Source organism: Protopterus annectens, chromosome 6.part0 (assembly GCF_019279795.1).
Source record: "Protopterus annectens isolate FY-2018-M chromosome 6.part0, PAN1.0, whole genome shotgun sequence".
Taxonomy (NCBI): domain Eukaryota; kingdom Metazoa; phylum Chordata; order Ceratodontiformes; family Protopteridae; genus Protopterus; species Protopterus annectens.
Window position 1 is genome coordinate 766,327,546 of NC_056737.1, and position 11,996 is coordinate 766,339,541.

The 11,996-nt window shown below is 38.7% G+C and overlaps 2 non-coding genes across 2 annotated transcripts; one reads left to right on the forward strand and one right to left on the reverse strand.

The window, feature by feature from the left end:
* Positions 1-10,369: 10,369 nt before the first annotated feature.
* On the reverse strand, positions 10,370-10,442 carry TRNAK-CUU. The gene has a single exon. It is a non-coding gene; the product is annotated as a tRNA-Lys (tRNA).
* Positions 10,443-11,148: 706 nt separating this feature from the next.
* On the forward strand, positions 11,149-11,236 carry TRNAY-GUA. Its single transcript is given in 2 exon segments — positions 11,149-11,185; positions 11,201-11,236. It is a non-coding gene; the product is annotated as a tRNA-Tyr (tRNA).
* The last annotated feature ends 760 nt before the right edge of the window (positions 11,237-11,996 follow it).

Sequence of the window (11,996 nt, forward strand, 5' to 3'; positions counted from 1 at the left end):
CCCAGAGACTCCCCCCCCCCCTCCCCATGCTTTGGAACCGGATTCCAATCTATATTAGGCACAGACCCTCACTAACACTCTTCAAGAGAAACCTTGACGAGTGGATGGGAAACAGAAAATTTACTCCAGGGATCACTGCAGTGGCTCTTCTGGATAGAGGCACAGGGAACTAATGGCTCTGCTGGACAGAGGCACAGGGAACTAATCTAAGGGGGCGGCAAAACCCAACACATTCTGGCTAGGCTTATAGATGCCCTCGGGCAGATAGCCCAGTACTTACCTATGAACCTATAATCAAGGTTTATAACTGAAACGGATCTATATGAAGCTGGGCCTGATGGGTCTTTATAGTCTTTAGGTAATATAGCCACCACAGCTTTCTTCCAAGATGTTGCTGTTTACCCTCCTTTTAAAATACTGTTAAATAAAATTCTCTAGATATTTATCACTTCTTTCCCTCCTAACTTCCAAAAGAATACCACCTGTTCCTGGAGACTTTCCTGAAGACTAATTACACATTACAGTTTTATCTCATTTCCTCCTATCTTAACTGTTGGTTGTTAAGCCTCACCTACCTCTAACCTTGGCATAATTCAGTCTTCCATTTCTACTACCCATTTCTTAAATGCTTTTCTTGTTAACAGGTAGGTAAGAAAGTGCCCGTGTCTCATTTTTACTTGATTGTCCTGCATTTTTATGGCTGCATGATTGGAAATAGTTATTGGATGTGTCAAATTTTTCAATTAAATGCACATTTTCCTGTGAAATACAATTTCTATCTGGTCTAGCCCAGTTATTGCACCTTAAGGAATAATATGCAAATTCTGAGTTACTACTACTGAATTCACATCTTCTATACCAAATATATTCATACGTTTTTTAGAAATCTAGCCTCTTTTGTTATATTCTTCCTTCTAGGCCCCTGATGCATCATCACTACTGCAAATCAAATTGCATTCCTCACCTATATGTAATACTCCCTGATAAAAGTTAATTATTTCTCCCAAAATTTGCTCAAGCTCCACAACAGTAGTTTTTGGTGAAATATAAATACATGTCAATGTAACCCTCTTCCTTACCACAAATCTACCCTTATTGCATTTTTCCCTCTTCTACCACTTCTGGAACCCCTAACATTTAGTATAATTACTCCCCTTTTCCTTTGTCCCTGATATTCTGTTGAATATCCATTCTGAAATCATGTTTAACATTACTATTTGCACTCTGCATTTCTTAACATAACATGATATTATTTCCTTTTTGTCTATATCTGTAAAGTTATTTATATTTCAGAATAATATGGATATCATAGCCATTATGATAAAAAGTTAGTGGGTTTTTTTGTGTGTATTTCCAACTTTTGTGTTACATGAACACTCTAATAGTTGGTAGGCTGATCTTTTATAGTGTTTCTTCTCATCTCTATTTGAATCTATGTCACATTCTTCAAGACTCTCAAACAAAACCTAAATACATTTTCACAACACCCCCATCCTCTCTTAAAATTACAACAAACACACAAAACTGTGTACATCTTCAAAAAATGAAGTTTAACCTTCCAGATGGAAACCATTGCCCCAATGTGACTGCTGAACCTACCAGCATTACTGAAATTAAAAAGGAAGCTCAAACATGTTATTCTTCAGTTTCAGCTACAATGTCAACAACATACACACATAAATGCAAATTATATTATTTAACCATTATGGATAGCTCAACTCACTTATGATGTAATTGACTGTTATATCACACTTATGTATATATAAGTTATGATATAACCGTTACAGCTCACTTATGCATATTCCAACTTCATCTATGCTATAAATAACATTTGATGATCTCTCTTATGTTGCCAAATGGGCCCAGGTTGTGGCTGAAAAGGGTCGACCTATCAACCTATTTAACACATTTAAAACAAATAAAAAATAAATATAACTTTTGTGATAAGGTAGACTCAAGTCTGATATGCTATTTTTGAATGAACAGCTTTTCGGGTTATGGCAATGTGTAGATTGAAACACAGAGAAGTGGCGCACCCAGTGTGACAACATGTGGGGGGGGGGTTGTGTGCCAAGGGAAACCACAGTACCCCAGACAAAAAGCTTTGACTCTTAAAAGAAAGCAACACATGTCCTTTTGGCATACCCCATTCCAGATTTACCACTAAGACAGCTGCGGTGGATATGTCTGTTTGAGCTCATGACCAGAAAATAGGTATATGTCTACAAGGTACACTTCTAATGTACATGAAGAGCTCTTAAGCTTGAGTGTCACGCCAAAAGGATGGTTTAGTGACTTAATATAACTGATACTATGCCAGGTAAATCTGAACTACACAAAAGTCAGAATATAATTGGCGGTTTATACCCAGAATAGTTCTTGCACTACCAGTTACCACAAATACAATCACGTAATAAGGACAATTCTGTACAGGTAAGGCAGTTAGCTGGGCAAATTATAAAGGTACAGAAAAGAACAGTAGGGAGCTTACTACAGATCCTTACTACACCTGTGGAACATTGTGATACCACCAGAAAAAAATATGATCCTACTTTGATCTTTTTGTGACCAGTCCAATAGGCTGCTTCAGAATGACTGAATGAATGTATGAATTACTTAACTAAAAGCTTTTGGGAAAATGCCACTGTGGGATCAATAATATACCTGACACAGATTCTACCGTCTGCCATAGTGAGAAAGATAGGGCATTTGGTCCATACATAAACTGTGGACAAAGAGACAGCAAAGAATGCTTATTTTAATGTGTTCAGAGAGCTCAGTGGAGCCACCTGTGAAACATACCTCTGGATGGATTATGTGGTCTGAAATGAATTTCTGTTCTAAAAACACTTTGCGTTGCTAACAGGTCATTTTTCTACATTGCCTATCGTATTTCCACCATAACATCATAGTTATCAGTGATCGTCTGTAGTACATAAACAGTAGAAACATTGCTGCACTTGATTATACAGGTTTCTGTGCTTCCATTTAAATGTTATAATTTGTTACACATTTTGCACACTTCACACTGTCGCACATCTTGCTGAGCACAAAAAGTTGAGAGTCATGTTCTTAATTGGTCTACAATAAATAGAAGTAGCAGGACTATTATTAAGCATACATTATTATTAAGGAAAGTCTAATCCGGTACTTACATATTATCGCAACCACATTACAAATCAGTCATACTTGTTGAAATTATGGAAAACGCAGACATTTTCCATAATGTCACGAATTTTCACCGATTGACAACCTGAATGTGATATTTGATTGTTCTGTTATTCGGAGCTGAAACGAGCTGAGCACCATGTGAACAAATTGCACTGGCTTGTTGTGATAGCTGGTTGCAAAGAAACAGAAATGCAGTTTCTGAGCTTCCTCTTTACATCCTTCACATTACACGACCTTCGTTAATTCTGAAACTATATATTGTAACTTGCGTATGCACTACTATGAGCAGCTTTAAATGAGGTCGTTAACCATAAAAAGAGGGAAGCTTATTGTTTGGATATGTGAATCTGTTATAGTAGTGTAGTGTAATGCAAACTTCACTGACTCCAGAGTACAATGAACGTACATGTTCCCAAGTACGCCTAAATATTATGGTACATAAAAGTTTGTGGACATGGATAAAATAAGTAATAGACGTATATATTCATACCTAATACAACTGTGTTCTATGATGTAAAAGTAAAACTATAGGAAAGCACACGTCAACCACCGGCCAATTTTCCAGCACTGAGGATGTAATAGAGATGATTCACGTATAATCTAGCAATACAGAAGCATATGGGTCACAAATCTTCCATATTTATTTAACTTAGGTTTCAGGGGGACTGTGTTGAGAATGTGGTTGCGATAATACATAAGTACCTCTAATCCTTCTTCAAATACAAGATGGACAACGGAGTGACTAAGATTGTAGCTCCTTGCACTTTAAGAGGTAGGTTAAAATGCAGTTTGGTCACCAAGGACTACGCACAAAACTGCAAGATGTCAAAATCTGGAATTTTCCTGTCCAAATTCAATTGATGTAACAGCTGAGTATTAAGGAATGACACTATGACCATCTTAGAAGGCTCAGAGATGACAGACATTATGATGTTAGATTGGGTAAGTGGGGGACTCAGAACTGCATACCAAATGTGTTAGCGATATTAGTAGGACTGTTTGGTGCAATTATACCCTTGCCTGCCTTGCACCACATGAGGCAGAGGAAGATTTGAATGAATTCCTGGGCTAACATTTTTTTTATGAAGAGAGGACTTTAAGGTAGCAACTCAGAACAGGAAATATACTACAGAATCAAAGCAACAACTGGAGAGGTTTGTTGTCTTTCAAGGTTTGCCTCATGTGAAGGGTGAATAAGAGAGGCCTATTCATGTGCCTTTTAAACCTGCATGCAATTTTGGGGGCTTAAATTATTCAGAAGGCTGTAGTATCAGTATTGACATATTTTATTTTCTTAAAACAGGGGCAGGCAGTATACAGTAGTAACATTCTGCAAGGGTTTTGTCAAGTTTAAAAATATGCAGTAACTTACTCCTGGTGAATTATAGGGAGGGCTAACAGATATAGCTTTCAACCAATCAGGGAAAGATCTCAACAGACTCTGGGACAAATCCATAAATAATCAAGGACACTTCTAAAATATTAGTACTACTAATATGAAACATTGACAGAATGAGAGAATCTGAAATGGTATAAATTTTCTCAAGTAAAGTTGCATCTATATCATTATCGTACGATGTAAATAGCGAACGCTATTTCATCGTACAGATAATATCAAAACAAAATATTGAACAAACGGAACAGCAAATTTTTTTTCCCAGGGAAAAAATTTGCCGCTCCGTTAAAAAAAAAAAAAACACAAATTTAAGTGAGGGGCTTCGCCCACTACACCCCCCCCCCATGTGGGGGGCTGTGTCCCCAACCCCCCTCTACTTAAATATACCAACTCTGAGATCGCACCATAGTGGAGGAAATGGCAAAGTCCTAAAGATGGCCCACCAAATTTTTTCCCTGGGAAAAAATTCGATGTCCCTGTGACTTCGCTATTTTGCCATTTCGACAGTATCGGATCGATTAAATAGCATTTGTTATTTAGTCCATTCAATAGCATCATCATCTTCTTTCGGCTGTTCCCGTTAGGGGTCGCCACAGTGGATCACCTGTTTCCATTTCTTCCTGTCCTCTGCATCTTGCTCTGTCACACCAACCACCTGCATGTCCTCTCTCACCACATCCATAAACCTTATCTTAGGACTTCCACTTTTCCTGTTACCTGGTAGCTTCATCCTTAGCATCTTTTTCCCAATATACTCAGCATCCCTCCTCAGCACATGTCCAAACCAACATAATCTTGTCTCTCTGGCTTTGTCTCCAAACCTTCCAACCTGGGCTGACCCTCTAATATACTTATTCCTAATCCTGTCCACCTTCGTCACACCCACTGCAAATCTTAACATCTTTAATTCTGCCTCAAACTCCTGCCTTTTTGTCAATGCCACTGTCTCCAACCCATATAACATAGCTGGTCTCACTACCCTCTTGTAGACCTTCCCTTTCACTCTTACAGGTACTCGTCTATCACAAATCACTCTTGCCACTCTTCTCCATCCACTCCATCCTGCCTGTACTCTCTTCTTCACCTCTCTTCCACACTCGCCGTTACTCTGAACTATTGACCCCAAGTATTTAAACTCATCCACCTTCACCACCTCTACTCCTTGCATTCTCACCATTACTCTATCCTCCCTTTCATTCACACACATATATTCTGTCTTAGTCCTGCTGACCTTCATTCCTCTTCTCTCTAGAGCATATCTCCATCTCTCCAGGGTCTCCTCCACCTGTTCCCTACTCTCACTACAGATCACAATGTCATCTGCAATCATCATAACCCACGGGGACTCCTGTCTGATCTCATCTGTCAACCTGCCCATCACCATTGCAAATAAGAAAGGGCTCAGAGCTGATCCTTGATGTAACCCCACCTCCACCTTAAATGCATCCATCACTCCCACCGCAGACCTCGCCACTGTCACACTACCCTCGTACATATCCTGTATCACTCTTACATACTTCTCTGACACTCCTGACTTCCTCATACAATACTACAACTCCTCTCTACGCACCCTGTCATATGCTTTCTCTAAGTCTACAAAAACACAATGCAACTCCTTCTGACATTCTCTATACTTCTTCATCAACACTCTCAGAGCAAACATCGCATCTGTAGTGCTCTTTCCCAACATGAAACCATACTGCTGATCACTAATCATCACGTCCCTTCTTAACTTAGCTTCCACTACTCTTTCCCATAACTTAATGCTGTGACTGATCATTTTAATCCCTCTGTAGTTACTACAGCTCTGCACATCACCTTTATTCTTAAAAAAATCGGTACCAAAACACTTTCTCCATTCCTCAGGCATCCTCTCACTTTCAAGATTTCATTAAACAATCTGGTTAAAAACTCCACTGCCATTTCACCTGAACACCTTCATGCTTCCACAGGTATGTCATCTGGGCCAACAACATTTCCATTCTTCATTCTCTTCATAGCTATCCTTACTTCCTCCTTGCTAATCCATTGTACTTCATGATTCACTATCCCTACATCATCCAACCTTCTCTCCCTCTCATTCTCTTCATTCATCAACCCCTCAAAGTACTTTTTCCATCTCAACACACTCTCCTCGCTTGTGAGTATGTTTCCCTCATTATCCTTTATCACCTTTACCAGCTGCACATCTTTCCTAGCTCGGTCCCTCTGTCTAGCCAATCAGTACAGGTCTTTTTCTCCCTCCTTAGGGTCCAACCTTTCATACAACTCTTCATATGCCTTATCCTTAGCCTTCGCCACCTCTCTCTTTGCCATGCACCTCATCTCCTTATACTCCTGTCTACTTCATCTCTCTGACAATCCCACTTCTTCTTTGCCAACCTCTTTGTCTGTATACTCTCCTGTACTTCCTCATTCCACCACGTCTCCTAGTCGTCCTTCTTCTGTCCAGATGTGATACCAAGCACCTTTCTAGCAGTCTCCCTTACTAGCTCTGCTGTAGTTATCCAGCTATTTGGTAACTCTTCACAGCCACCCAGTGCCTGTCTTAACTCATCCCTGAACTCCACCTCACAATTACCCTTTTTTCAATTTCCACGATTTGATCCTTGGTGCTGCCCTCACACTCCTCCTCCTCTTCTTGATCATCAACGTCATCCTACAAACCGCCATCCTATGCTGCCTAACTACACTTTCTCCGGTCACCACTTTACAGTCTCCAATCTCCTTCAAACTGGCCCTCCTACATAAGATATAATCCACCTGTGTGCATCTTCCTCCACTCTTGTATGTCACCCTATGCTCCTCCCTCTTGTTAAAATACGTATTCATCACAGCCATGTCCATCCTTTTCGCAAAATTTACTACCATCTGACCTTCTGCATTCCTTTAACACCACACCCACCTATCACTTCCTCATCTCCTTTGTTCCCTTCATCAGCATGCCCACTGAAATCTGCTCCAATCACCACTCTCTCATAGACCCAAAAAGTTTATAACTCTAATTATTGTAGTTATTTAAGTATAATTCACCACCTTTTCACCAAAAGTCACCAGTTTTGAGAGGGATCAAGAAGTACACAGCTACAATTTGAGTCAAAAATCAGGGACAGCAAACAGGTATGTAAAATAAACTGCAAAATACCAGACATAATGACACCACCAAGATTCCTCAATAGTTATGTCTTAGTGAAGAGTTGCGTTAACTCTGCCAAACAATGCAGCAGAAAACCAACTAGGAGTTAGGTCAATTAAGGGGTCATCACCCATTTTACTAAACACATACTTCTCAGCTGTCAGGATTTTTGTCTCACAATTTTGGTCGGTTCCTCATAACATTTGTGGTTTTATGGGAAGTCATTGAGGACTGAAGTCACTGATAATGACATGCATTTAAGTTTCAAACTTCATATCCTTCAGAAAAATGTATGCCACCACAAACCCTGTTATTCTAGCAACTTCTAAGTTTGTAAAAGCGATATTTAAAATATGTCCCTAGTTTTGCCCCCCCACACACACAATTATTTTTGGCTTTGTCTAGATTTCTAGTGCTAAGACGTTGAGTCGTATGACTAAACAGTACCTTTATAGCTCTCAGTAGGGTTGCTACCTGTTCATATTCCCATCTTCTTATGAAAATTAATACTTTGAAGGACAATCCATACCCGCAACCAGTGCAAAAAGTACACCACATTTTTGCATTAAACCTCAGTTACAAACTAATTGATTTATTTTACTCAACTATTACAGGAAACACAATTTTTTTTGTCCGGAAATTTCAGGATAGTCACGATTTTTTTCTGTTTTTAGGCAGGACACCACCCCCCATATAGGGACTGTCCAGCGCAAAGAGGGACAGGATAGGTGACAACTCAGTCCCCAACCAGTGGTAGACTGGTCGTTAAAATTTGTTGCAAAAATGAAGCATTTTAAACAGCCGAATTCACCTTCTTCACAAAGGGCTCGGGAAGTTTCAGAGCGTACTTAAAACACGTAACACACACTTTAGAAATACTACCCCAACAGCAGCATCACAATTCCAAAATTCGAGTTTCATCAGTGAACACGTAAAAACAATGAATAAAACAAAACTGTCATTCAAATTAAACATCCACATGGTCGACGCAGTTTGTGTGCCGAGATCCATAACTTATATTGTGATTTTTTCCCCTATAATTGAGAGCAAAGGGCATTTAAAAAAACGCCTAAGATGGGGCTGTTGAACCTGTTTCAAGGCATCCAGTGTGGAATCTGGCCACTATGAATGTTTCTAACCACGATCGCCTCTTGATGTACCATTACAACCGTTGCTCTGGTGCTCCAGGCTTTAATTTGCACTGGACCCTCCCTGTGATAGACTAATAATAATGAGGTCTTTTTTAACAACCCAGGTAATTTAACTGTATTGTCGAGCTAGGACACCGAAATCACTTCCGAACAGAAAAGATACATGTGGCGCGCGTACATATTACAATAATAATGAATTAACCTCCAAAGAGAAAAAAAATGCAGAGGTTGGTACTGTGTTCGGCCCGTTTTAAACCACGCAATTAGGAGTACCAGGGGTTGTAAGTCGCCCTTTTAGAACTTTGCAGAATCGACACACATTCCGCTAGCAGTTAAGAAAATGATGGAAATATTTACTTCAGGGGAAGAGGTGAAATTCGGCTCCTTTTACTTATTTAATGGCTCGAAAAATATGTGCATTTTAGCTACACGTTAGTGCTTCAAAACCCAGATTAGCAAGAATAACAACACATACATCTGTTTCTGGTTATATGGATAGGATTTGTGTTAAGTAACTAATTACTACAGTGGAAAAACCAATTACCGAGGGCCTTGCTGTCCATATATCGAACACAACGTCTGCATGGTGCAGTTAAATAAAAAAGGGGGAAAACTAAACTTTTGCTTCTTAAACTATATTCTATCTTACCTTAGTTGTAATAATAAACAGGGTTCTTGTAATTTCGAGCTTTCGACACAGATAATAACGATCACTTCACGACCTGGTAACGAATCATTATCCTATTGAAAGGTTCACGAATGCAGTTTATTCAGTTTTACACTTTTACTAAGTTGTATGGCACAACCGAATTGGGAGAATTTCCACCTGCAAATGCAACATTATATACAAATCGAATATCATTAGCAGCAGTTTTACTGTTTGCAGTGTTATAACGACCGGTTGTACGTGTACAGCTAGGATAAATCAAGCTGCAGTGTTGTATTAAATTTCAAAGGCAGTTTCATTACTCGCAATGTTATGACAAAACCTATCGAAGTAACTGTAAGATCTAATCAAGCAAACACTCGAAACTTGAGAAGGTTGTAGCACCATGGAAACCAAGTTATCCATCTTCACAAACAAATAACAAAAATGGAATTACTTCCACTATGATTGTTTACTTATTCAATACAACTATAAATTCTCTATCGTCTGTCCCAGGAGCAAACCCTAACGGCAATGTGTTGCGGTTTCGAAATTATTGGGTCCTGCAAGCCGAGTTCCCTGGTTTTATGACGGATAAAAATACTATGCGTTTCTTAGCCCGTTAGTGGTTAATCATTAATATATATATGTGCTCTGCAAAATAAAGCGGATACACATAGTGTCAGTGGGTCAACATGGTTTACCTACATTTGTCCATAGAACACATTGGTAAACAGAGAATAATATTAACAATATGAAAACTCCCCACCTCTCGTGAATTGTAAAGTGGAGTTTTTACTGACTTTATCTCTAAATCGTCACGTATGATAACTGCTATAAAATAGAATATCGTAGCACTAAAAAAATTTCGCCCAACGTGGGGCTCGAACCCACGACCCTGGGATTAAGAGTCCCATGCTCTACCGACTGAGCTAGCCGGGCTAGTACTAATTTTTATTTTTGGAAACATTTTACATACTATGTTACAACAGCTCGATTTTGCTGTATTTTATTTATATGGATTTCTGAAATAAGTTTCATTACTTTATTATTGGTGGTCTTTCTTTAAGCATAAGGATCTGTGTACTAAGACAGCAACTTTGTAACTCTTCCGGAGAACAGCCCCAACTAGTTGATGTTGTTGTCTTTCGGCTTTTCCCGGTTAGGGGTCGCCACACCGGAACTCTGGTCCGCTAATGCTGGCAGTAGATTTTCACGAACGCCGAGGTGCCAGCTCGACGTTCAACCTTCAACGAAGGCACGCATGTCTTTCGAACGCCCACCCAACCGCGGGGAGGACGTGCAGACTCGTCACACAGAAGGCACTCCTCAACTAGTTACAGTTTGTAAAATGCACAGTTTTACCTTGGTTACATCTGTGGCAGCAGAAAAAAAACGTATTTAGTGAAGTTTTTAGTGTACTGTTGAAAATGATTGAGTGTTATTATTTTTAATTCTAACTTAAGAAGACGATTTTTTTGAAGTATTATTATTTTTTAATTATAACTTAAGAAAACGATTTTTAAATGCCAGGCAACTGCAAAATAGCTAAATATATCTTTATAAAGATTTAGTGAAACGGAAACGATCAGTTTTACTACCTGAGTTGATACAGTGATATAGAGTTTTGGCAAGCGTTTTACCATCCCCTTCGATAGCTCAGCTGGTAGAGCGGAGGACTGTAGAGAAATGTGTCAGCTATCCTTAGGTCGCTGGTTCAATTCCGGCTCGAAGGAAATATTTTTTTTTTATTATTTAATTAACAAAAAAATCTTGCAGAAAAATCTTGCAGCATTTGTTTTTTTTTACCACAAAATTATACTTCCAATAGAGATGTACAAATAACTGTGTCAGCTATCCTTAGGTCGCTGGTTCAATTCCGGCTCGAAGGAAAGATTTTTTTTTTTATTATTTAATTAACAAAAAAATCTTGCAGCATTTGTTTTTTTACCACAAAATTATACTTCCAATAGAGATGTACAAATAACTATCACCAGACGATTCCAGACTGAGAAATCGTGATTGTGCATACTCAACCTCAAGCACAAAAAAAATCTGGACAAAGTCTAAGAGAATGGGGAACAAAAGCCCAAAATAGGGACGCACTTTAAATACTTTTATTAACTTAGAAAGTTGCAAGAACAGGATTTGTCTTAGCATGCATTTTTCTGAAGGATATGAAGTCTGAAACACAAATGTATAAAATTATTTTGTGACTTCGAACCTCAGATCATCCAAGTAGTTACCCAGAAAATCACAAATTTTATGAGGAACAGGGCAAAAATATGAGGCAAAAAATCTGGACAGTTGAGAGGTATAGCCTTAAGCAATATAATTTGCTGATAAAACTTTACAATTAACTTTATGTTGAATAGTATTTATGTACAAATAATTATTACTTCAACAGTCAAGACTGCAAAGTCATGATTGTTCATACACACCATCAGCAGTATAATTTACTGGTAAAACTCATTACAATTGATTTTGTACTGCATG